This window comes from Stegodyphus dumicola, chromosome X1 (assembly GCF_044657685.1).
Source record: "Stegodyphus dumicola isolate Sdum_Otavi_A_Nest chromosome X1, ASM4465768v1".
In the NCBI taxonomy this organism is placed as follows: domain Eukaryota; kingdom Metazoa; phylum Arthropoda; class Arachnida; order Araneae; family Eresidae; genus Stegodyphus; species Stegodyphus dumicola.
In genome coordinates this window covers 168,971,128-168,995,476 of record NC_140780.1, presented here as the reverse complement: position 1 = coordinate 168,995,476, position 24,349 = coordinate 168,971,128, and the positions used below count along the sequence as shown (strand labels likewise).

General features: G+C 35.2%; 1 non-coding gene across 1 annotated transcript; it reads right to left on the bottom strand.

The window, feature by feature from the left end:
• Positions 1–311: 311 nt before the first annotated feature.
• Positions 312–383, bottom strand: TRNAA-CGC (transfer RNA alanine (anticodon CGC)). The gene has a single exon. It is a non-coding gene; the product is annotated as a tRNA-Ala (tRNA).
• Between the last annotated feature and the right edge of the window lie 23,966 nt (positions 384–24,349).

The following is a 24,349-nucleotide window of genomic DNA, read 5'->3' as shown; positions in this document are numbered from 1 at the left end:
ATAAAGGTAACACACAAAACCTTAAAAAAAAGTCCCTTTGGGCGAAATGTAAAATCTTTCAGATTTTCTTTTTAAATTAATAAGGACAGGCCATAGGTTTCTGGGCTGGTTGCCTTATCCCAATGTAATCTTGAGATACTTTACGATCGTTGTGTAGCATGAAAATAAAAATGCATGGTCAAATTTCATCCCGTTTATTTCATATTCAGTAATTTGAATAGTTAGATGACAACAACAACAAATGATGGCAGATAATTTAGCTGATAAGACTACGGTTTTTCAGTAACTGAGATAACATGTATAAAATACGTTGGAGATGCCGGGATTTGAACCCGGGGCCTCTCACATGCGAAGCGAGCGCTCTACCACTGAGCTACATCCCCACTTTTATAACTTATTCAGAATTTAAATCTATGTAATTTTACTTTCTATCTATGGCATTTGAAGTGAAAGGATCAAATTGTGCAGATAAGCGATAAATAACAAAGCATAGAATGACGAAAATTAAGAGGGCTCGGGGAGGGAGCAAACGTATTCATGAAAAGCACAAAACCGAATTTACTTGATAAATTTCATTCCGTAGTAAAATAATTAAAGTAATATCTACTGAATAAATAAAAAATTATCGAAGAATATAGGGAAATCACCATTGTTAATGAGTGCAAGAAAATGAACTTTAACTGCTGCTATTTTTCTTGTACCAAAATGAGTAAGGTATGTCAAAATAAATAAGAATGAAAAATAAAATGAAACTAATTATAATGCCGTATTCTGGGAAGTAAGAGTTCAGTTTTTATTTCTTTCGCTTCTGAATTTTCTTTGATACTGCAATATTTTTTTTAAAAGAATTAAATTCAATAAAGATGAAATGCTTAAAATCTAAATTTAATCTCTACAATGTGAAAATTTGCCCTCTACGTAGCTCCAGAAAAACTGGAATATATGAAATCGTTGTAAGTTTAAGTCTAATGTTATGCTGAGAGGAGGAAACAAAACAAAACAAAACAAACTGAAACTATTTTTAGATTTTGTAAATATTGTATGAATGCAGGATATTTATGAAATTTTTAAATTAGCGTATGATTTTATTCAGGTACCTTTTTTTTGGGGGGGGGGCGGCTGCACAATCCTTTCTGTCTGATGATATAACAGAGAAGAGATTTCCACCTTGCACGAACTAAATTTGGCTTTAATTTTTTTCAATTTTGTTAAATTTAATCTTTTTTTAAGCGCTTTTATCTCGGAGGACCTTCTACTCGCATCTCTCCTAAAGAGATATTGGAGATATCGAAGAGTTTAGCAAAAATGTGTAATGCCTCTGTAACTCAATAACCTGGGAAATTCTAGTACTTTCCTTCAATCTTCGGTAAACTATCAAACTTCTATCACACTTTGAGAGAGGGAAAAAAAGAACCTGAATAATAATACGAATAAGGTTTGATTTATTTGATTATAGCAAAGCAAGTGAACTCACCTAACCAGGGGATGCCTTCGTGGAGGACTTTCGGAGGGAAACTGGCTCGTATCCATGTTACTTGTGTGGAAAATCACTAAAACGCCCACGCTGAGAGCCCGTTCACCTGGCATCGAACACAGAACGAACTATCCATTGTCAGCGACTTTTCCATACGGCCGCTGTGGGCCTATCAGGTTAAGGAGCTAGCAATGGAAGAACTGGTAAAAGACGTGACGCCCATTTTGCCGGAAACGAAATATTCTCTTTACATTTCTTTGTGTCAGCTACGTAGTTTGAATAAGTAGCAAAGGACCATTAGATACCATTTTGGACTTAAAAGCAAAGTTAAAATTTGGTTAAGCTCAATAGTGACAGAGGAACCACTGTATGCTATTTGTGCATCGGGAAACGGTTTTAGGAAAGAAGCTGAAGAAGAGAAGTTTTGGAAAGTTTTAGAGCAGGTGGAAGAAAAATTGTTGTAATGTTAGTTGAAGAAAGACCTTAATTTTTAAAACTAGAAGTTTCGAGTCCTATGGAAGGTCTTCAGGAGGGAGGGATAGTAATCATAAATAACCAAATAATGAGTCACAGTTAAATAAAATTGAAGAACTAAATAACGATGCCAATAAATTAAGTTAAACTACTGATAAATAGGTAAAGAACTATATTAAAATAATGCACCATAGCAATAAAATGAAATAATAAAACAAATAAAAAGATACCAAACTAATGACAACAAGACGTGCGAAGATAAAAGGAAAATAATAAATTTGAACTTTATTTCTGTAAGGAGAAATAAATTTTTTTCAGTATTGTGGCTTCTAATACATTTAAGATTAGAATTACTACATTTTTGTCATACCTAGAATTACTGACGGAACATGACTGACCCATTGATTTTAATGATCTTGTTTTCGACCTATATGTAACATAAACGCATAATATACGTTATTTTAACTGAGATAATTTATTTTCTGAGATATTATGCATTAAGAAGTGAAAAGACTGCATATTGCAATAATAAATAATCAGATTTTATGTTATTTATTTACAGCTCATATAAAATTAAATAGGTATTATATGCAAGTTTTTAAAAAAAAGCATTAATAAGAACTGTTTTTAAATTTAACTACGATTTCAATATATAGGTGAAAGAAAACTTAGTAACACAATATTTTAGCTTAATAAATGTTCTGAATATAGGGATAGATAAAGATTATATAATGATTTTATTTTGAATCACTTTTCAATAAACCTATATAAACAAAAAATGAATGTATCCTTTACCTAATATAGTGTGTATGTCATTATGGCAAAGCTTCGAGGGCTATCTGCCTAAAAGGAGGGATGCCTTCGTGGAGGACATTCTAAGGGAACTGGCTCGTATACACATGGGGAAAACCATGAAAACGCCCATGCAGCCAGCCCGTTCGCGGGATTCGACCCTCGGACCGAATTACCAGTGTTCAGCGACTTTACCACTCGGCCGCTGGTTGGCCTTTACCTAATACAAGCTATTACAGATTTTTCATTAAAATAAGAGGGGCCCACCAGCGGCCGAGCGGTAAAGTCGCTGAACACTGGTAGTTCGGTCCGAGGTTCGAATCCCGCGAACGGGCTGGCTGCATGGGCGTTTTCGTGGTTTTCCCCATGTGTAACGTGTATACGAGCCAGTTTCCCTTAGAAAGTCCTCCACGAAGGCATCCCTCCCCTTAGGAGATAGCCCTCGAGGCTTTGCCATAATCACACACACACATTAAAATAAGATATTAAAAAGAAAAAAACTTCTAAGAGAAAAATCACAAAGAAGAAAAAATTCATCTGCCCCATTGTACTGCGCTTGTCAATAATAAAGTTTAGGTCGTCAAATGAAGAATGATTTGTCTATCAGCACTTAATAAATATTTCTTATAGCGGGGATGACCAACTGTTAAGATCTAGTTTTCACATAAAAACTTAGCCGCCATTTACTTATTAAATTCACAAAATTTAACATATTTAAATTTCTGAGCTATGACAGACGGGAAGAGAAGGTTGAAGCGAATCATAAAATAATGTTAAATTATTTTAATAATAAAACTGTGCTTATACTGCGATACGATGTTTGTGCTTATTCTATAAAAATACTACCTGGCATTCGCGATTCACCAAAAATGTTTCGTTCTTGGCCAAACTTGTCTTATAGGACGCAAAACAATGTTCTATATTATTATCAACCTCTAACAGTGTTACACGTTATAAGTTATTATTACTAATCTTTAAATTATTACTAATCTTTAAAGAATATTTTGCGTTATTACCAATTCCAGACATTAAAAAAAATGAAAATGAAAAATGAATAAACATTAGAAGAATGAAAAGACGAAAAATGAAAATGAAGATTGAATAAACATTAGAAGAATGAAAAGATGTGGTGTGGTGTTGTGGTGGTGTATTTAAGTATGGCAAAACACACGAGGGCTATCTGCCTAAGGGGAGGGATGCCTTCGTGGAGGACTTTCTAAGGAAAACTGACTCGTATACACGTTACACATGGGGAAAACCACGAAAACACCCATGCAGCCAGCCCGTTCGCGGGATTCGAACCTCGGACCGAACTACCAGTGTTCAGCGACTTTACCGCTCGGCCGCTGGTGGGCCTGAAGAATGAAAACAAGAAAAATGAAAAAAAAAAAAAAAATATTATTTACCAATGCAATGATTCATTCATAACAAAGCAGAAACAATATAATTGATTTATAACATTAAAGTAAACGCATTCCGATCGATTCTTTTAATCTAGTCTAGCTTCTAAACTTAAGTTCAGTTTTATTCATTATCTTAATAATCATAAAATTTTTCTACAGTAATTTATGTCAGAGTTATAATACATAGCAAGCAATGCACTTTTTTATGATCTTTCTTTGCTTTTTAGGAGCAATTTCTCAACAACTAGAGGTACTTCGCAATAAGGAAGGAAATAATTCCATCATAATTACAGGTGACTGGTTCATTATGTCATTTAAAAGTTGGATGTGTGACATTGAAAACAACTGCAAAGTAACCGGAGAAATATAGGAGATGCAAAATATTTACTTTGCTAGATATTCTAACTGTTTAGGTACAGATGACGTTTATTATGGCATTTTAAGGAGATACTCACAACACCTGAGCTTACCACAATACTCTGGTTTATTTGATTATGGAAAAGCACTCGAGAGTATCTGCCGAAGCGAAGGGATGCTTTCGTGGCAGACTTTCTAAGGGAAACTGCCTCGTATAAACGTTACACATGGTTACGTTATTTACTTACGGCAAAGCCTCCAGGGCTATCTGCCTATGGGGAGGGATGCCTTCGTGGAGGACTTTTTAAGGGAATCTGGCTCATATACACGTTACACATGGGGAAAAACACGAAAAACACCAATGCAGCCAGGATTCGAACCCCGGGCGGAATTACCAGTATTCAGCAACTTAATCGCTCGGCCGCTGCTCGGCTCTAATCTTAGCACAATATTAATAGAAGGGGGGTTGGCAATAACTCAGTACTTTGAAAAATTTTATGCGTAAATGATTCACTGTTATGTTTCTTTACATCTCTTTCACAGCTAATACTCTTCCTTAAAATCTGCAATCAAATATATATTTATATACTTACATCTTAAAAGGTTTTTTAATTTTTTGCAACAGATTTTTATTTATTTTATAGTGTACCTACATATATTTTAACATTCTCGGCATGATGAACTTTCTCAAGAATTTCACGCTTATTTGCTAAGAGTTTTCAATACGATAGTTTCCTCGAACTGCTAAAAAAATTCTATGTTTTTATATATCCATGCAATTCAAACCCGCGTCAACTACATTTCCTGTTATCAAATTTGCTGGTGTGTCAGTTTTGTGGGTTTCATTAAAACGATGGCCTGAAACTGTATTCCATATGAACGACTCCTTTTAGTTTAATCGATATCAAATTCATATATTTACATTATTCTCAGAGGGATTTGCGAGTTCCATTCGAATACCTTTAGTTGATGACAATTAAAATATCATTAGCTTATTTTTAACAGAATTTTCTTTTTTAACATACGCATGAGTTTTATCGACCAAGTCTCCAAATGAGGTTTGAATCCATAGAAACAGCTTCCACACGTTCAAACTACTTGTGTCCATTGAATTTCTACCTCTCGAAATGTTCAAACTGTTATTCACAATGATTTTGTGAGATGAAGAAGGAATGAGGAATATTTTTACTTCTATATATCTCGTATTTTTGAATTAACTAATAAATTTTTGCTGAAAAGATAAGAATGATATACAAAAACTAAAAGTGAGTAGAAAAATAACGCTAGTTATAGCAGTTAATAGTAATATTTTTAAAATATATAGTTGACTAATAAAGGTCATTAAATAATTAATCTTTGTATTAAGTTTTATTGGTAATTTTTCATATAAAACTTACTGCGAATCGTGTCAGCTCAAGTGACAGTCGTCAAAACGAAGTAATTTGTGCATTTCACGGATTTGCGCAATTCAGTCCTTGTTGACGTTATGTCCTCAGGAATCTTATTAAATGATCATTTTGGCAAAAGTTTCAAATTTACACGTTAGTGCCTTGAAGCATTTGCAGTTTTATGGTTTTCTTTTGGTACAAAATCCTGGTACTTTGTTTTTCTGTTTTTGATTAACTGCACATTGTTCAGCAAAAGATTAAAAATATAAATAAGTATAAATCAGCTTTCGATAAGTTAACATTTTGGAGAAACAATATGTTTCACGACTCGCGTTATTTTATATGTTGAGAAATAAAAGTGTTTACTCAAAATCAAGAAGTGAGAAAAATGTATTTCCTTGTTTTATACAGACTAATCAATGTTTTCTTTCTTTAAACATTTTTAGTATTTTTTGAATGATCTACCTCTTTAACATGTATTCCTTATAATTCTTAGCTAGGAGCTCTAAAGTCATTCGAAATTGTCTAATAATTCAACTGTCGTTTTTAACTCTCTTAAAGTATAACTATTTTATCCGAAACCTGAAAGCTCTAGGAAACATCTGCAATAAAAGCATAGTCTTTCGGCTATACAGAAGAAAACATCGTGGAGGAAAACAACGCAAGGCGAAAATATCATAGTACAAAACATCGTGAGAGAAAACATCGCCGTTCAAAAACATGGTAGTACAAAACATAGTTATGGAAAAAGCTAATCAAAAACTTCACAGTTTGAAAACATTGTCGTCGAAAATATCGTGGTAAAATTAAGCACCCACAAATCATCGCATGACCATAACATCGCAGACATGCGATTTTAAGCCTTTAAAAGTTGTAATGCATATTTCCATAATGACTTGTGAGCACAAGAAGGAATGAGGAATATTTTTGTCTTTATATTTTTGAATTAACTAATGAATTTTTGCTGAAAATTAAGAAGGAAACTTAAGTATTCAAGAACTGAAAATGAGTATAAAACTAATGGTACTGATAGCAAGCAGTTGACAGAATTTTATTATTTGATAAGTAATTAAATAAAATTTTGATAGAGGTAACCACATGCAGTTATTCATCTTCCTTTTTCTATACCTTTTTAGTCTATATTTTGCATGAAAAATTACCAATAAAACTTAATACAAAGATTAATTATTTAATGACCTTTATTAGTCAACTATATATTTTAAAAATATTACTATTAACTGCTATAACTAGCGTTATTTTTCTACTCACTTTTAGTTTTTGTATATCATTCTTATCTTTTCAGCAAAAATTTATTAGTTAATTCAAAAATACGAGATATATAGAAGTAAAAATATTCCTCATTCCTTCTTCATCTCACAAAATCATTGTGAATAACAGTTTGAACATTTCGAGAGGTAGAAATTCAATGGACACAAGTAGTTTGAACGTGTGGAAGCTGTTTCTATGGATTCAAACCTCATTTGGAGACTTGGTCGATAAAACTCATGCGTATGTTAAAAAAGAAAATTCTGTTAAAAATAAGCTAATGATATTTTATATTTGATTTAATTATTGATATTTAATACTTACTTAGCTATAAAAGCAATATCTTTGTATAAAGCTAAATTTTAAATGCAGAAATGCTTATGTGCTAGACTGAATAATAAATGAATTATTTTTATTTCCAGCTATTTTAGGAATATTTTCAACATTTTAATACTATAATGCAGAAAAATAAAAATGAAATGTTATTATAAATTTGGAATTCTTTTAAATTTCTCTAAAGAGATTTTTTGACATTTTTTTCATACATCAAGCATGACTAAATTTGCAGTAGCATCATACAGGGTTATTTTAAAGTTTTGCAATTTATCGTTATTAATTAAATATCGACCTAACTCTCATGCATACCACGAAGTAAATTTAGCAATAAATAGTTTTGAAAGTTCCAAAGTAAATTTAGTTAAAACTTAATTACTTAAAAGGAGGTTATGTCCTCCAGGCAATAATTAGCTCCTACCAGTTGTACTGTCGGCAGTCTAAAGTATCAAGAACATTTTGGTTGTCATTAGTTAGTATCAAGGTTATCTGTTCTAGTTACTGAAACATCTGTGCATCTTTCTTGAAAGGTTTCATAATTAATCACTCATTTGTATATTTTAGGAATATGCAGGTGAAGTTAGAAAAAGAGGTTAGGATAATAAATAAATAAATAAAATAAAATAAAAACCTGAAAGGTTTCAAATTTTAAATTACGACCAAAGGGGCGTTTTTTAACATTTTATATCATGTTCTTCGGACTTAAACCATAAAATTCAGTTCAAGAGCAATGTCGCAAAATAATTTTAAATGAGCATATCTTTAGAATTTCCGATACACAGTCTCGCGCGCTGGAGATTTGTACAACGTTGCCATTACTCGCTTTGAAATCCTTGAGTTTGTTAATCAAAAATTCGTTAAAGTTTTGCAAAATATGAAATAGATAATAAAACAAATTCCAAACTTCAAATTTGGGCTTCCAGATGTCCTTATTCGCTGAAGGTTTATGTTATTCAAAATTTGATGGCTCCAGATACCGTTATTTTATCACAATGCGAGAAACATATATACACTTATGCAGATTTTTCATTATTTAATTTCTTTAAATATAATACAGGGCGATAATATTTGGTGGCAACAATTTGAAAAGTGAAACAACGCTTGTAGTGAATCAACGCAAAATGCGAAAACGAAATTAATAGTCCTTCTGGGCAAATTGCTCATTTGGGCTAAGAATAAAGAAGCTAATTTTTTAGCAAAGTAGTTTAAATCAAACAGTTTCAAGCCTGCCTTTTCAGGTAATTTTAGACAACCTGTGTACATTTTTATCAAATTTCTCATTTTATTTTCACCTCTTCAGCTTTTTGGAAATAGGTCGTCATGTATTATTTAAAAGCGTATCATTTACAATAAGGAGAACACCAAGTATAAAACTCCTAGAATGAGGAAGAAACTACAGAAGCCAACAGCATTACTCTATTTTTTTAACAGTAAATTTTACCATTTAGGCATCACATCTATTCCGTGGGATTCTTCTTTATTTAATTTTGCCCATAGACTTTTCCTTGCATTCTTAAGTTATTCATCTTAGAAACACGAATATGTCACGTGTTTTGACTGCCTGAGCATGTTATTGCGTTCCTCTGCCGTGAAATTCAGAATATGAATTATTATTCCCCGTGAGAAGACTGATAAAATACTTACTGCAAGCGAAAGCATTCGAGTAATCGTGACTTAAATTTTTATATGGGGAAAAGTATAATATATTTTTTCCCTGTAAGTGTATTCTTTTCCTAGGTCCAGTCCAATAATAGGAGAAGTACATATGGAGTTTCTATTTTTTAATAGACATTTTATTTTGCACAAATGTATTCAAAGCTTTAATAATGAGTTACTTATTCAGAGCTTTAATAAGTTACTTATTACTTTCTAACAGAAATAAATTACGTATTTGTATTTACTGCACTTCTGTTGCTCACACATCGTCAAGACAATGATCTAAAAGCGGAATTTTTTGAGGCTTACAAATGTACATGATCTAACTAATGTAATCGCAAAACGGAGTAACGTAATGAACCTTTTAAAAGTGTAATTTTCAAGTTAGATTAATTAATCGATTTAATCAACACTTTAAAAATCTTCTGAACAAAAGAAAGTATTTTCTTGATTTCAGATTAGATCACGTTTGTCCATTTGCACTCGTAAATTATTTGCTAAAACATTTCGAAATTAGTGTAAAATTATACCCAGTATTTTCTTTGATTACTTCTCATGCTTGTTTGCTATACGTATTTATATTTCTATAATTATGAAAAAGGGTTTGGGTGATTTGTTTGAACTGATCAATGCTTAAATTCAAAACATATAAATTTTTTTAAATTTCTCATAACTGATTAAAATTTATTTAGTTTAAAAATTATCTTATGAAACAAATATACGACTTTTTTATTAAGCTACTAATGGCAATAACTTTCATTCAATAAAGAAATTGAACTATATTTGAGTGAAATTTCATCTTATTTTTTTCTTTTACGGTATTGTTCTAAATCTGAAGTTTGTAAAGTTATTTTAAATTGCATGACGAATATTTAATTTTGATTGTATCTCACGTTGAATTCGATGTTTAAAATATCTCCGTACGTGGCTTTCTATACACCAAATAAAGGCAAGGGTTAGAAAAGCTCCAGAAATTCAGAATACAGTCGACAATAAATATTATCTATTTCATAGTTCAAAATAGCTATTTATAACTAGTGTTTAAATATTTGAACTTCTGCTGAAAATCTAAATCTGCACTTAGATGTAAATAATTTTTTTGATTGAAATTATTTAAACATAAATTACTAAACAGCTGATTCTCGTTAAATTTTTCTTAAATTCTTCTCTCATTTGCTCACATTTAAAGAAATTTAAGTTAAAATTGAATTATTTTTACTGACGAAAATTTGACTTCGGCAACAAGTATTTCTTAATTAACATTGCTTTCTCTTAGTGCTATAAAAGATGAACTCTCAAATGACTCTTTTGCGTGCTCAAAACTTTATTCAGCAATTTGTTGTAGCTGTTATATTATATTATCACTTGCATATTTTACAAAAAGGCTAAGTCAAAGGGGGGGGGAATAATGAATTCATTTTACAATGGCACCGACATTAATTTTATTGAACATACCTACATTTTAAAATTTTTATGTCACTCTTCTACAAAGGTAAAAAGCATCCCGCTTTTGACTAATCATACCGAGCGGAATACTTTATGAAAATTTGAAAAAAAAAAAAATTGAGCTTAAATTAAACGCTGTTCTGGTTTGGTTTGGTTCATTAGATTATGGCAAAGCACTCGAGGGCTATCTGCCTTAAGGGAGGGATGCCTTCGTGGAGGACTTTTTAAGGGAAACTGGCTCGTATACACGTTACACATGGGGAAAACCACGAAAATACCCATGCAGCCAGCCCGTTCGCGGGATTCGAACCTCGAACCGAACTACCGGTGTTCAGCGACGTTACCGCTCGGCCGCTGGGGGGCCTAAACGCTGTTCTGATTTCCCTTTGGTTAATGTCACATATAAACACGCAGACTAGAAGGTTATGCTAATTAAAGCATGTGCAAGAGAAGAGAAGGTTTACTGGAACTCATGCCTTGTTGTACGAAGAGTAACCTCGTTGTTGCACTTGCTAGAGCTCACTGTAGGTAGGAGGCCATATAGCGTCCCATAGTCGTTCGAGGTCGATAAGTCTGCAGTGATTAGTTAAGGATAAAAGCAGGCACTTTCTTATACGAAGGTTTATATTTCTGGCCTTGGCAACAGTAAATGTTGCTAGGCGACCGCAGATGATTCCAATGGAAAGTTTGATATTTTTAACCTTCTTTAGAACGTTTTGCCATTTTAGCGTGATTTATGTTATTTACAATAAGTTGAAAAATTCATCTCGAGCAAAAAATGGAATTGACTCGTAAACATTCTCGTTTGATTATTTCATAACTTTCGACATGGATTATCAAGACAAGAGTGCTTTGATGAACTTAATTCTTTATACAGAGATAAAGCACCATCCTATATCACTGTAAAAACTGGTATAACGAATTCAATCGTGGTCGACGTTCGCTCCAGGACGAATTCGTGAAGGTCTCCGACAGTCAGTTGTTGCGCCAGAAAATATCGATACTGCACATGAACTGATAAAGCAAGATCGTCATGTGACATACTGTGAGAATGAGGCATCTTTTGTTTGGACGAGCTTCAGTAAGGTATTACATGAACATTTGGCCACGAAAAAGATTTGTTTGCGTTGGATTCCGCATAATCTGGCAAACGCTCAAAAGAAGGCTCGTGTACATTGATGCAAGGAAATGTTGGAAAAATATGTTCAAGGGGCATCAAAGGTTACGTATAACATCTACACAGCTAATGAATCATGCATCTATGCATATGAACCCGAAACAAAACAGCAGTCGACTGTATGGGTCTTCCAAGACGAGCCAAATCCAACAAAAGTTGTTCGCAGAAGAAGCCCATCGAAGCAAATGGCTGCCTGTTTCTTCGGCAATGACGGTCACCTGACGACAGAGCAACACAGGAGGTCAATTCCGAATGGTACACAAGCATTTATTTGCCAGAAGTCATCGGAGAAACTCGAAAAAAGCAGAAGAGGCGAATCATTCTTCATCATGGCAGTGCGAGCTGTCACACATCGGCTCAAACAAAGGAATTTTTGGCGGGCTAAAACATCGAATTGATTGGTCATCCGCCGTACAGCCACCCTGACTTGGCACCCAATGACTTTTTTTATTCCCGCGCATCAAAAATAAGTTACGTGGTCAGCGACTTGCGACATTGGAAGAAGCGGTTTGATGCATTCAAAACACATGTTTTGGAGTTGTCTCAATCGGAGCGGGAAAAGTACTTCAAAAATTGGTTCAAACCATGCAAAAGTGTATTGGTCTTCATGGAGAATTTTCTGAAAAACGATAAAACCAAATTCGACCATAAGCATTTGTTTTTTCATTATTAGGCCAGAAATATAAATAACAACCTTTGTAGAGGATTCGATTTTGATATTTGTGCATTTCCAGGCAGGTCGTCTAACTGTGATTAGTCATTGTCTATAAGTAATCGGTCTTTTAGTTTTGTACACTGGTGTGCAAAACTTAAGAAACAATGCAAATTTTAATCAGATAACTATGCAGTTGCAGAAAAGGGGTTCTTGCTATCAGTACAATGAACACGCAATTCACTAGAAAGGTCATGCATATGCAAATGTCAGGGAAAAAAACGTCACAGGCTACGTGATCGTACGCAAAACGCATGCGCTCCACTCGAGACTACCATAAAAGGAAGGATGGAGACGCAATTAAAGACATTCGCTGTAAGTACAAGTAAAATCTTTCGTGAAATATAGCTAGAAGAAATCATTTGGATGACTTCACGAGTGGAAGAATGATCGGAAAGCTGGAGGAGAGGCGTAGTGTGACCAAAGTGGCTGAAGATTTCGAAGTCAACAAAAGTGTCGTTTCGCGGGCTTGAAAAGCCTTCCAAACCATAGATACAGCTAATTAGAAAGGTTGGTGGTGGCCGCTCCAGGACAACAACTGCAGCAGATAACCGATATATCGTCCTATAGGCGAAAAGAGCCCAAAACCAGTCAGCAAGCTCCACAGCTCAGCAACTGTGTACAGCAACCGGCGACAATTGTCGTGGTTTACTGTGTCCAGACACCTTCACAAAGATGGCCTATTCGCCCGTCGTCCGGAACGCTGCATCCCTTTGAAAGTTGGCTATCGGTGCCACCGTTTAGAGTGGTGCAAGGAGCGCAAAAACTAGGCATCTCATCAATGGAGTCGTATCCTCCTTACGGGTGAGAGTCGTTTTAGTGCCCCAAGCGATTCTGAACGCCAACTTATTTGGAGAGAGGTAAGGACACGGTTTAATCTCAGTAACATCACGGAAAGAGACTATTACGGTGTCCTGGAGATCTCGTCTGGAGAGGCATTATGCTAAACGGGCGGACGGAGCTCCACGTTTTCGACAGAAGTTCTGTAACCGGAGATCACTATTGTCAGGAGGTGATCCTTCCTCCATGTGCATCTTTTCCGAGGTGCCATTGGAGCAGACTTCATTTTTATGAATGACAATGCACGGCCACACCGGACTCCTGCTGTTCAGAAACTACTGAAAAGTGAAGATATTACTCGAATGGATTGCCAGCGTACTCCCCTGATTTAAATCCCATAGAACATGTGTGGGATGGTTTGGGGCAGACGCCTTGAGGTACGATTACATCCTCCGGCGAACACCCAACAACTGAAACAGATGCTGATTGAGGAATAGACGCTCTCACCTCAAGATCTGTTGGAAATCTGGTGCTGAGTATGGGGAGACGGTGAGAAGTAACCATTGCAGTAAGGGAGGGAATATCCCATACTAAGGAACATCTGCTTGTTGTTCTTCCTCTTATACAGACAATCATGTGTAACGATAATATGAGTTCAATAAAGCCTGTTTTAGTTTAATTCCATAATGTATGCATTGTATTCATTTTTGCGCAGTTATACTTTCGTCATCGTTTAAATACAAAATGATGTCTCTTATTTCTGAGTTTCATATCTCTCAGATGATATCTCGTGGATTTATGTCAAAAAGAACACCTGTTGCTTAAGTTTTGCACACCAGTGTAAATTATCTTTCCATTCTAACCTACAAAAGGAGGAGTCAAATAAAGTTTGTTGAAATTGAAACCTGTGCTTGTGTAAGTTAAACTGCTTTTGTAAGTCAGGGAGATAACTCGCCGACATTTAAGAAGCAATACTTAGCGAAGCACCGTCAGGTGAACATACTGATATTAATAGTTGGTAAATATGTTATTTAAAGTAGAGGGATCTGAGAGAGAACTCCCTTGAAATGCTTTGAGTTTTCTTATAAGACGACTGTCAGTTGAAATTTGAATTTAGCGTTTAACTGAAAATTTAATTGATGTATGCCTCTTTCACGTATTAGAAATGCATCGAAGGAAAATAATTTTTGGTACCCGTAGCTACGAAATTCAGTATGAAAGCACCAACATTAGCTAAAGTATCAAAACATGGCACATACACTTTAATCAGTGCCGTAATAAGAAGTGGGCTAAACAGACAGTCGCTAAGGGCACTCGACTTAAAAAACGTCAGATTCGTAATATATCAAAACTTTAATTACGGTCAAAATTATCTAATTTTATGTAACAAGTATATTTATAAATATTAAAGTACTTAATGCGCAGTTGGTGTAAAATACTTATTATGTAATTCATGTAAATGACTTTGCCATCTTGTATCACAGTCTGGTTTAAGAATAAACGTGCTTGCATTATTGTATGAGGTTTTGCCTATGATAATTCGGAAGAGAAAAAAAGTGTGCCGAAAAATGCTGTTAGGTCTAGGTTTAGCTGTGTAATTCGCTGTTAAATCCAATGAATGTGATCTACAATTATACGTACATAAAATAAGACCGCTGAATATTAGGTGTTTGGCCTGGGTTTTATCCCAAGAGCAAGGACTAATGACTGCCTGATTGATTTTCGTCGTTCACCCCAAGTGTCATATGAATACAATCTTTAGAAAATTCTCCACGAAGGTATTCCTTTCCTTGGGCAGATAGCCCTCGGGGGCTTTGCCATGTGCAAAGAACGAGTATACGTATAGTATTACGCTTGGCTTAACATTTGAAATTCGTCTCTGCCCACATTTCGCATTGCTGGCGTTATCTTATTCTTGACATAGAAAATTTTTTAACGGAAAAAATTATCCTTTTCATAGTACTTCATTTAATTAATATTTTCCAGCAGCAGTGAATCCTGTTTTCATAAAATGCAAAATTTGTTTCTTTGATAAAGCTTTGTTATTGTACGAGATGGTATATTATTAGTTTCAACAAAACGTAGTACCAGGCTCATTTGTTTGGTGGGAACAACATCGGGCACACAATCGACAAATAAAGAAAAATATTTTGCAGCCAAAACAGATCATTATTTTCTTTTGAACGTGTCGACGACGACTTTTATTATTGCGTTTTGAATATCTTTCCCACGATAATAGCATTCTTATTCTTCGAAGGTGTTGTTTCGTTTTTGGATCAAATTTAGCGAGGAATTAGATAAATAAAAAAAATCGTTTTTCTGTTTTATTTGTTCCTTAAATAATTCTGTGATCCAAGATAGCAGAGTTAAACGATAAATTCTGAGTAGCTAGCGTGGGAGCTGCAAGAAAGATGGGTTGTAGTATTGTACCTCATATATAATTTTTTTTTTGTTAACTTGCTAATTCCCTTCATCAGTGGTTTTTATTCATTTATTTACTTTTTAAATTTGAATATATATCTTTTGAGGGTAATTTTAAGCGTCTTTTCAACTATTTATGCTCAGCTAAAATAGTAAAGCTTTTTTTTTCCTCTGTTCTTTTATTCAGAATCTCCGCTTATCAAAAAATAAGCAGCAGAAGCAAAATGCAGTATTTTCAGATTATACGGTTACTGCAGATCCTACGCTGTTTTACCTCTTCGTAGTTTTCGAATATAAGGATTCGTTTAAAACTTTCTCTTACAGTTATCTCTCCGAAAATTAAAATAAATAAATAAATAAATAAATAAATAAATAATGTGTCTCTTCAAGTCTATGTTCAACTAAAAACTCATATGTGGTTTAGCTTGCTTGATTACGGAGAACTACATTATGGCTATCTACTTAAGGAAAGGGATGGCTTCGTGAAGAACTTTTTAAAGGAAACTGGCTATCTACGTTACACATGAAGAAAACCACGAAAACTCCAGAGCAGCCACCCTTGTTCGCCGGATTACAGCTTGCACCGAGCTACCAGTGTTTAGCGACTTCATTCCTTGGCTGCTGGTGAGCCATTAACTGACGTAATTGATTGATATTGGAAAATCTTCCAGGAGGCAAATTTGTAAAATGCCAAGATGAACCGCAGAGTAGGAGGGATGCTTATTTTCCTCCCTTGTATTCTTAAGCTGCAACAGAAAACGCAGAGCAATAAATATGCAGAATGATGGCCAAACAGGGATGACGCCTCAGTGGAGAAAGAGGAAGAAATATTAGGAAATATTTTATAAGGTTGATTATTCTCAAAAAAGAGAGATTTTGCTTCATTTTACAAAACAAGGATTGAAAAAAGAAAGTGAGTTTCATCTGCCTTGGAAAATAAAGGCATGTAAAGTTTAGCTTCGGTTCTTCAAAATACATAAAGTACTTTTCTTCTATTTTATATCGTATAATTTCTCTGTTTATCAGTGATACTTGTTATTTTACACTCCGTCTAACTGGACTGATGAACCTGCTGTACGATGAACTGTAACACATGCTTTGCATTTTACGCCCAATGAATTTAGGAATATTTTGGAAATCTCGACTTTCAAAGTTGCTTCAGACATGCGTGCTACAAGATTCTCAACAATTTCAACGCGAACTTCATACACCTGTTCTTTGATGTAACCCAGAAGAAACAATCAAAATGTCTTAAGTAAATTCAATGATACTATTACCTCTGTAGCTAGTTTAATAATAACGGTATCCTGCGGAAAAAAGGTACGAGCCTTCTGGCGTCCCCAAATACCATTATCGCATGAAGATGGCGTCCCGATCTGCATTGTGGTATGCAGCGTATTTGTCTTTGTATAATCCAAGGTTACTATACCACAAGGTTTGCTGTTCTCGACCAAAGCCAACCAACGTAGTGACGTCGATGTTCTGCTCCAAAACAAGGTTTCTTCCATTTCCTCGGGTAAAATGACGTCACTGAGCAGATAACTAAGATTCGTCACTGTCTCGAGCGTCATATATTTATCGCATCACGCTGAGCCCATAAGGACGAGTCAGGGATTTTCTTAGCTCCGCTTCTGCTGATTGCTTATCTTTGCTATGGATCTGTTCATCTTGAATTCTGGTGAATATACTGTTAATTATGCCATCTAACATTTGCTTGGTTTAAAAAACCGTGAGAATGAGGCAGATTTAAATTCAGTTCCTATACCAAACCATCCAATCATTTGAAAATAAAATAAGCGAATTAAAGTTCAAAAAGGTAATTTGTTCTGCGGCTACTTTTAGCCATGCTAATCAACGTACCGACGAAGAAATTCTTCAATGTCGTACTGCCGTGGAAAATTATATTCAGTCCGAAATTGATAATCTCCAGACGTTGATTGTGTAACTTAAAATGAAATCAAACCAGTCAAAAACAGCAAAAGAAACACGTTTGGAAGTTCCGGTTGATAAAAACGTTCCCTCAACTTCTAAAGAGGTTATCACACATGGCTACAGTCCCTGCTAGAAGGAACATTTCTGAGAAACGAGACTCTGATAGCACTTGTTTAAACGGGAGGATTCCTCGAAAAAAGAGCCCCGCCTGAAGCGAAGTCCCGCCTAGGTACGGAAACAAAGTCGCGGCTAAGCGGGATTTTTTCAAACCTCACCGAAAACACACAGTTTTAAAGTAAACAATGAAAAACCTCTAAAAGCGGTCATTAAAAAACTCCCAAAGATTTCAGACCCTGAAATTATTAAGGAAGAACTTGCTGATAAAGGAATACCAGTTCTAAAAGTCCACCAACTTACTACAGTAAGGGATAGATTACTATAGTAAGGGATGAAATTGCCGCTGTTTTAAGTAGAATTCAAACGCAACATAGAAGGCAAAAAAGTCTATGATGTCAAAAAAACTTAGCGGTTTAGATATTTTTGGCCCCTCATACAGATCTAAAAAGGGTCCCGTACAACGCTACAAATGCCAATATTATGCGCATACACGGGAGCTATGTCATTACACAGCGAGGTGGGTGCATGAAATGTGCACAACCTCACGAAACTTATACCTGCACACAGAAGAAAGAGGATAATAAGCCAGCATGCTGTGCCCTTTGTGGGGAAAATCATGTTTCAATTTATAAAGGTTGCATTAAGCATCCAAGTAATATCCAAAAAAAGCCATAGCCACGGCGAAAGCCAAAAAAGAAGCTGATTCAACTAATAAATTTCATTTTAAAGCATCTGACTTCCCCACCCTAACTAATGATTCCAATAAATCAGCCTGGACTAAGAATAATCAGGACACTGAAGAAGAAAATGAAAAGTCCATATTCTTATGGATAAACTAACTAATTATGGGCTTCTCTGCCTCGTTAGACTGAACAACAATACAGGTCCACTTTCTCTTTGGGGCACGTCGCAGAGGTTCAACCTCCGCTGTTATCCCTCCAGAAAAGCGGAGCACCACCTGGAATTCACCAGGCAGCACTGGAAGTATGATTTGTTACTTGCCAGTGGCTCGGGCTGCCCGTCGCATCGGGACATTACCCAACGAACCCGGGGACGCTATTCCCCGGGCTACTAGAACCACGCCGCGCTAGGACGTGCCAGTCCCCGAGACGGGCCAATAAGTGGCCTTTCCCAGGGCCTTCAGAACCACCAAGTTCATAAATTTTATACCCCCGTGGCCGAGATTGCCTAGGTACCGATCCTAGCGAAAAGCTTCGCAGAATTCTCTACATCCGGTAGAGAATCCATGAGACCACCCCGTGCTAAATTAATGATGAGTAAGCTTGAAGTATTTACAAGTATTGACTTGGAATTCTAGTTTAATAAACTATAATTCTCCAACTGCAACTACATTAGTTTTTGAATCATCTCATCATCATTCTGTAAATACTCAACCTGCAACTTGTAGATTGTACATAGCTTTTATTTATTCAAGACTTTACTTATTTGGACTTGGTGTATTTTGTGTAATAGTGCATTGGACTCCAACCGCTCACTGCATTGGTTCCTCCAAGCCACGCCTACAAGTTCAAGTTTTTCATTTTTCATATTTATAATTGTGTGTATATAGCGCATTCTGGATTTTTCCTCACCCCCGGGGGTTGACTCAGGCGAATGCCTGGGAAGCACTGGTTAGGATCTATACCTAGGCAGTCTCAACCACGGGGGCATAAAAACAGACTTCACAGAAGGCCTGAGGGCTCTCGGGACAGAGTAAGGCTCGGCAGGGAACGTACTGGTGCTCCCTTGTCTGCCCCTGCTCTGTGGGGTCGCAACATGGTAAATTGTAGAAAGTGCGGGATGGCACTCAATTCCGAAAGGCTGCCTGCTAGAACGGGAGCTATCCTGTCACACAGAGTTGTTTTTTCCTCATTGATCTGGACTATGGACTAAAGGAAAATACAAACATTTATTTCATATTAAGCAAAAATTTAGCTTAATTACGAACTTTAACTGAATTCTGCTAAATTCGAAATCGACCAATCAGGTGCCCTCTCAAGACCACATGACTTTTCCTCTGACCGTCTCCACGCCAAAGCATCGCTTGACGAGAGTTATCTACAAAGTCTTGACTTTACTAAAATCATGAATTTTCATAATTGTTTTTCGCCTCGTTCGATAATGCACATTTGTATATCTTTAAATTTTTCAATTAAGTCTAAATGGTATTAATTTTCAGTAGACTGGTAATAACTCTTAGTAATTGAGGCTAGAAGCAAAGATACGATCCTAAATCCTAGATCGAGCGTCATAAAGAGAACAGTTTGATTTTGGAAAAGCATAGGCTTATCTGTCTTGGCGACCTTGGTATAACCTTTCCTTCTAAGAAGTTTTTACATACTTAGCTGAACCACACTGTAAGTTTACATTTTAAAGTGGTTTGATTTATTTGATTATGGCAAAACACTCGATAGCTATCTGATAAGAGGAGGGATGTCTTCGTGGATGAATTTCTTTGGCTCGTATACACGTTATGCATAGGGAGAAAGCACGAAAACGTCCTGTTTGCCGGGATTCTTCGGACCGGACTACCAGAATTCAGCGACTTAACAACTTGGCCGCTAGTGGGCTTAAAATAGCTTGGAAAAATAAGTTACATCTTTACATTATTCCTATACAAGCCCTTTTGTCATTTAAGTTTATAAAATTTTGCTAATTTTTAGCTTTATCTGGTGATCCAATCAAGTTATTCAATATAATATATTTGATACTAGGCTTTAATGATAGATGTTACTTCAATAGGTTTGTCATAGATGGTTCCAGAAGCATATTGTACAGTAAACTGTAAAGTGTAGTTTTTTTGGAGGAGTTATTTTCAACATTTTTCAGTAAAATCAGTTTGTTATTATTCAATTTATTCATCACTGCAGCTAGTGAAGTACGCTTTTCCTAGCAGTGGTGGTTTAATTCATAGGCGGACTAAACTTTAAACATGAATTGATGGAGTCGCTACTGCCATCAGTATAATTTGCAGAAATTAGCATACCTGTCCTAGGCTTCTACTGTGGAACAAATTTTTTGTAATAAATACTGGCCATTATTTGAGGTTGAACAAAAGAAAATTTGTTATCAAAATGAAAAAGAGCATTTTAAGTGTCTTTCTTAGACTGGGCATACAAGCTTCTTTTTAAATACCCGATATGCAGCCTTCGTATAATAGTTAACGTTGATTTTATATCTGTAGCATTTATTATTTAAATTAACCAGCTGTTTATAATTTCAGCCTGTACTGTGACTTCTTTCCGTTTCCTTATCAGAAATTCAAATGAATTTAGAGACTATTTGAGCTGAGGTTTTTGGATTGTTAGACAGAGCGCGTTTCTGCTCTCGTGGCCACGTTACTTAATTTTGCAATCACTGATAAGTTTGTAATTATTCGACTCTGCATTATTGCTGCCGACTTATGAATTGAGTTTTCTGAGCCAGTTTAGATTTAAATTAAATTTTGTAGTCTTTGACTACTATTTTACGTTTTAAATTTGGATTTGACAATTATTTTAGTTACATCGCCACAAGTGGTGGTTGACGCTGTAAGCGCAAGAAGTACATTTATGCTCAGAAAACAAAATTGTGTTTAAATAAAAAGGTTATTTTAAAACTTTCCAAATCTTTGTAATTAATTTCAAACAGAGCAATAATTAGCTTTACGTCTGTTAGGAGTTTGAATCTAGTTTATGCTACCAAAGCAAGTCAGACTCTCTATATTACATGCTATAATAATTAGTAATGACGACCAAGAATGGTTTTTGTGTTGTAGAAGACAATGTTAAACTCATCCTCTCTCAATTTGCTGGACATTTCCTGGTTAAGCATTATCAGGAGGCTAAAATTTAAAATGTTCCACAAGTTTACATCTAGGACCAGCACTTTTTTTTTTTTTGTGTGTGTGTGTTTTAGGCGAGTAGTGCAATTGATGCCCCGTATAAATTAAACATATTAGTAATTTAAAGCTAAATAAACTCCCATTCAAGTAGCCTTGAGAGAATAACTTAATTATTTGGCGTCATCTGAAAACCAGCACCGCAGCTGCTTCCGACGTCTATGCTTGTAGTCGACTCTGTTTAGGCCTCCTTTAAACCTGATTTATCTATAATACAGGAATTTCAGTTCAAAATACTTAAATCAATGTAAAAAGACATTGAAAAAATTTGTGCTCCGTTTCCTGAAACAGTGAAGCTTCCAGCCGTATCAATGAGAAGATTATGAGTGTTTCAAAATAATGCACGTGACTTTTATTTTGGCCTTGAAGTGTAGCAGGAAATATGAGGACTTTCGGAAAATGTCTCAAGGATATCTATTTTCTGGACTTTGAAAAACAGAGAATATGGCCTTCTGTATGCAGCCTTCATTTCGAAACTTCGTTATTGAAATAGAACATGCATTATTATGGCTATTTCCTAAGTTTTATACAGCTCTTAACTAATACTTAATAATGAACAAAAAAAAAAAAAGAAATCCATGAAAACTTAACAATAAAAAATATGATGTAGATACCACATGACTTCCTTGTACGGCCTATTAAAGTGTACACGTTTCTTGCTGTTACTTTCTCGAATTGTTCTAACTTAATTATGCCGATCCCTGAAGGTAAGTTGAAAATGATATCAAAAATTGCAAATTTGGAAATTAAGTATCTAGATCAATTTTGTCGTACAGGATTCAAACTTCTCATGATTTTATTTTTTCATAGTGAGTATAAATCTATCTCAAATATAAGCGTAGGAACCGGGAAAACGTATTAAGAGTTATATATTGTTATTTGTTGAAAATTAATTTTTAAAATATTTGACATTGCCAAAACAGGAAAATTTTCGTTATTTAAAACACTTCTATAACTGGAAGTATGTGACAACAACCAACGATTGCAAAAATAAAGGCTATATAGGGACTTTTAAACCTGGTAAAGGAGTGGCTTATATATATATGGCTTTTTACTTCACTTTTAACTTGATTATATATATATGGCACTGGTTCTAAATTTCTTCGTAATTAAAATTGGTTCTAAATTTCTTTCTTTATGCTCAATTTCTTACTGCCTAATTTTCAACGGCATTATGGGCGAAAATTCTTAAAATGATTTTATATTTTTCTCTCTATATATTTCCTTATACATTTTTTTGTATATGTGTGTGTGTGCGTTTGGTACTGCCGTTTGCAATAAAAAGGGAAGGTGCACAAGTAGATGCTATAGCAGTTCCATATGCAAAATTTCAACACTCTAAGGCTAATCGTTTTTGAGTTATACCAGATACGTGCATACGTACAGACGTCACGAAAAAAAATCCACTTTAAATCCATTTTACAATCCGTTTTGGAAAAAAAAAAAAAAAAAAAAAAAGAGTCCTTTATTCTGAGCGTACGTATAGTGCGCCAGGGAGAAGGACAACCTTGGCTAAGATCATCGCAATAGTGGTAATCCTCACACCAAATGGGAATGTTTTTAAAAGCTCTAGCTACTACGTAATAGTTTTTAGGATCTGTTCACCACGTTGCAGCATCTCTCACGCGCAGAAGTGGAGAAGTTAACTTATCACACAGCTTCGAGAATCATTTGGCTGCTGATGCGGCTGCCAGGTGCAGGAAGGAGAAAGGTGGATACGTTGTAAGATCGAATGTCCACATACATTCAACTCCCCGTATTTTATCTAAAACGAAAATCTAGCCATCACGCATCCCGACGCAGACTTGACAATATCTTTACAATGTCTGCCGAGCCTTCCCGGATCACCGTATAAACAGTAATAATTCTAGTCACTGTGAAGGCAGCAAATCTCCAATTTACATTCTGTTCACCACAACATATAGAGGAGGAGGGTAGGGCCCGATTAGCCGCAAAAGTAGGATAGCACGCTTTCACGTTGCAGCCCCACCCCCACGTCGAGGGAAAGGGACGGTGTGCGTACGCACAGAAGATGTCACGCAAAAAAAATCGTCCAGAAAAATTCGGGAAAGGTCAAAATGGATATTTCCATTGAAATATGAGACTCGAAATTTTTCGCGATTACAACAGTTCCTTTACTTCGTACGAGGAAATAAAAAGCATTTTCTCATCACGTGAAGCTTTATAAAATTGTGCAAAATTTAAAAGAAAATTATCAGCTGTTTAAGAAAATTTCCAATTCAACTCTAAAGAAAAGTTCTCAGTTATTTAAAGAGCTTCATTTTTGTTTAAGGAAAGATTTATTGTCAGAAGAAGAATATTTATTAAATTCTTTTAAATCTTTATATTCTGAAAACTTTAAGAAATCGGTTATTGTTAAGGTCGAATTACTATTCCCAAACTTCTATATATCGCAACTTTAACGGTTGTACATGACTGACAGATTGAGTTCTCTTCCCAAAGCCTCTTTTTCTTTCCTCATTTCCTCTTTATTTTCGGCAGATACAGGTCATAGTGCAGAACAAAATAACGTGTAAATTATATTTGATTTGTTGAATCCGTTCTCATCTGTAGTCTGTGAGAATACAAGACCTTGTTCCTCACGAAATTCAAAAATCTTTGAAGGATATCACCGAGTACTGTTTCGTAACAAACTAAGAGCTAGAAAGCTTAGTATACGATTGCCTCTTAAAAAGATTTGTTGAATTGGAAGCCTGTAAACCACTGAAGGATTTTAAAGT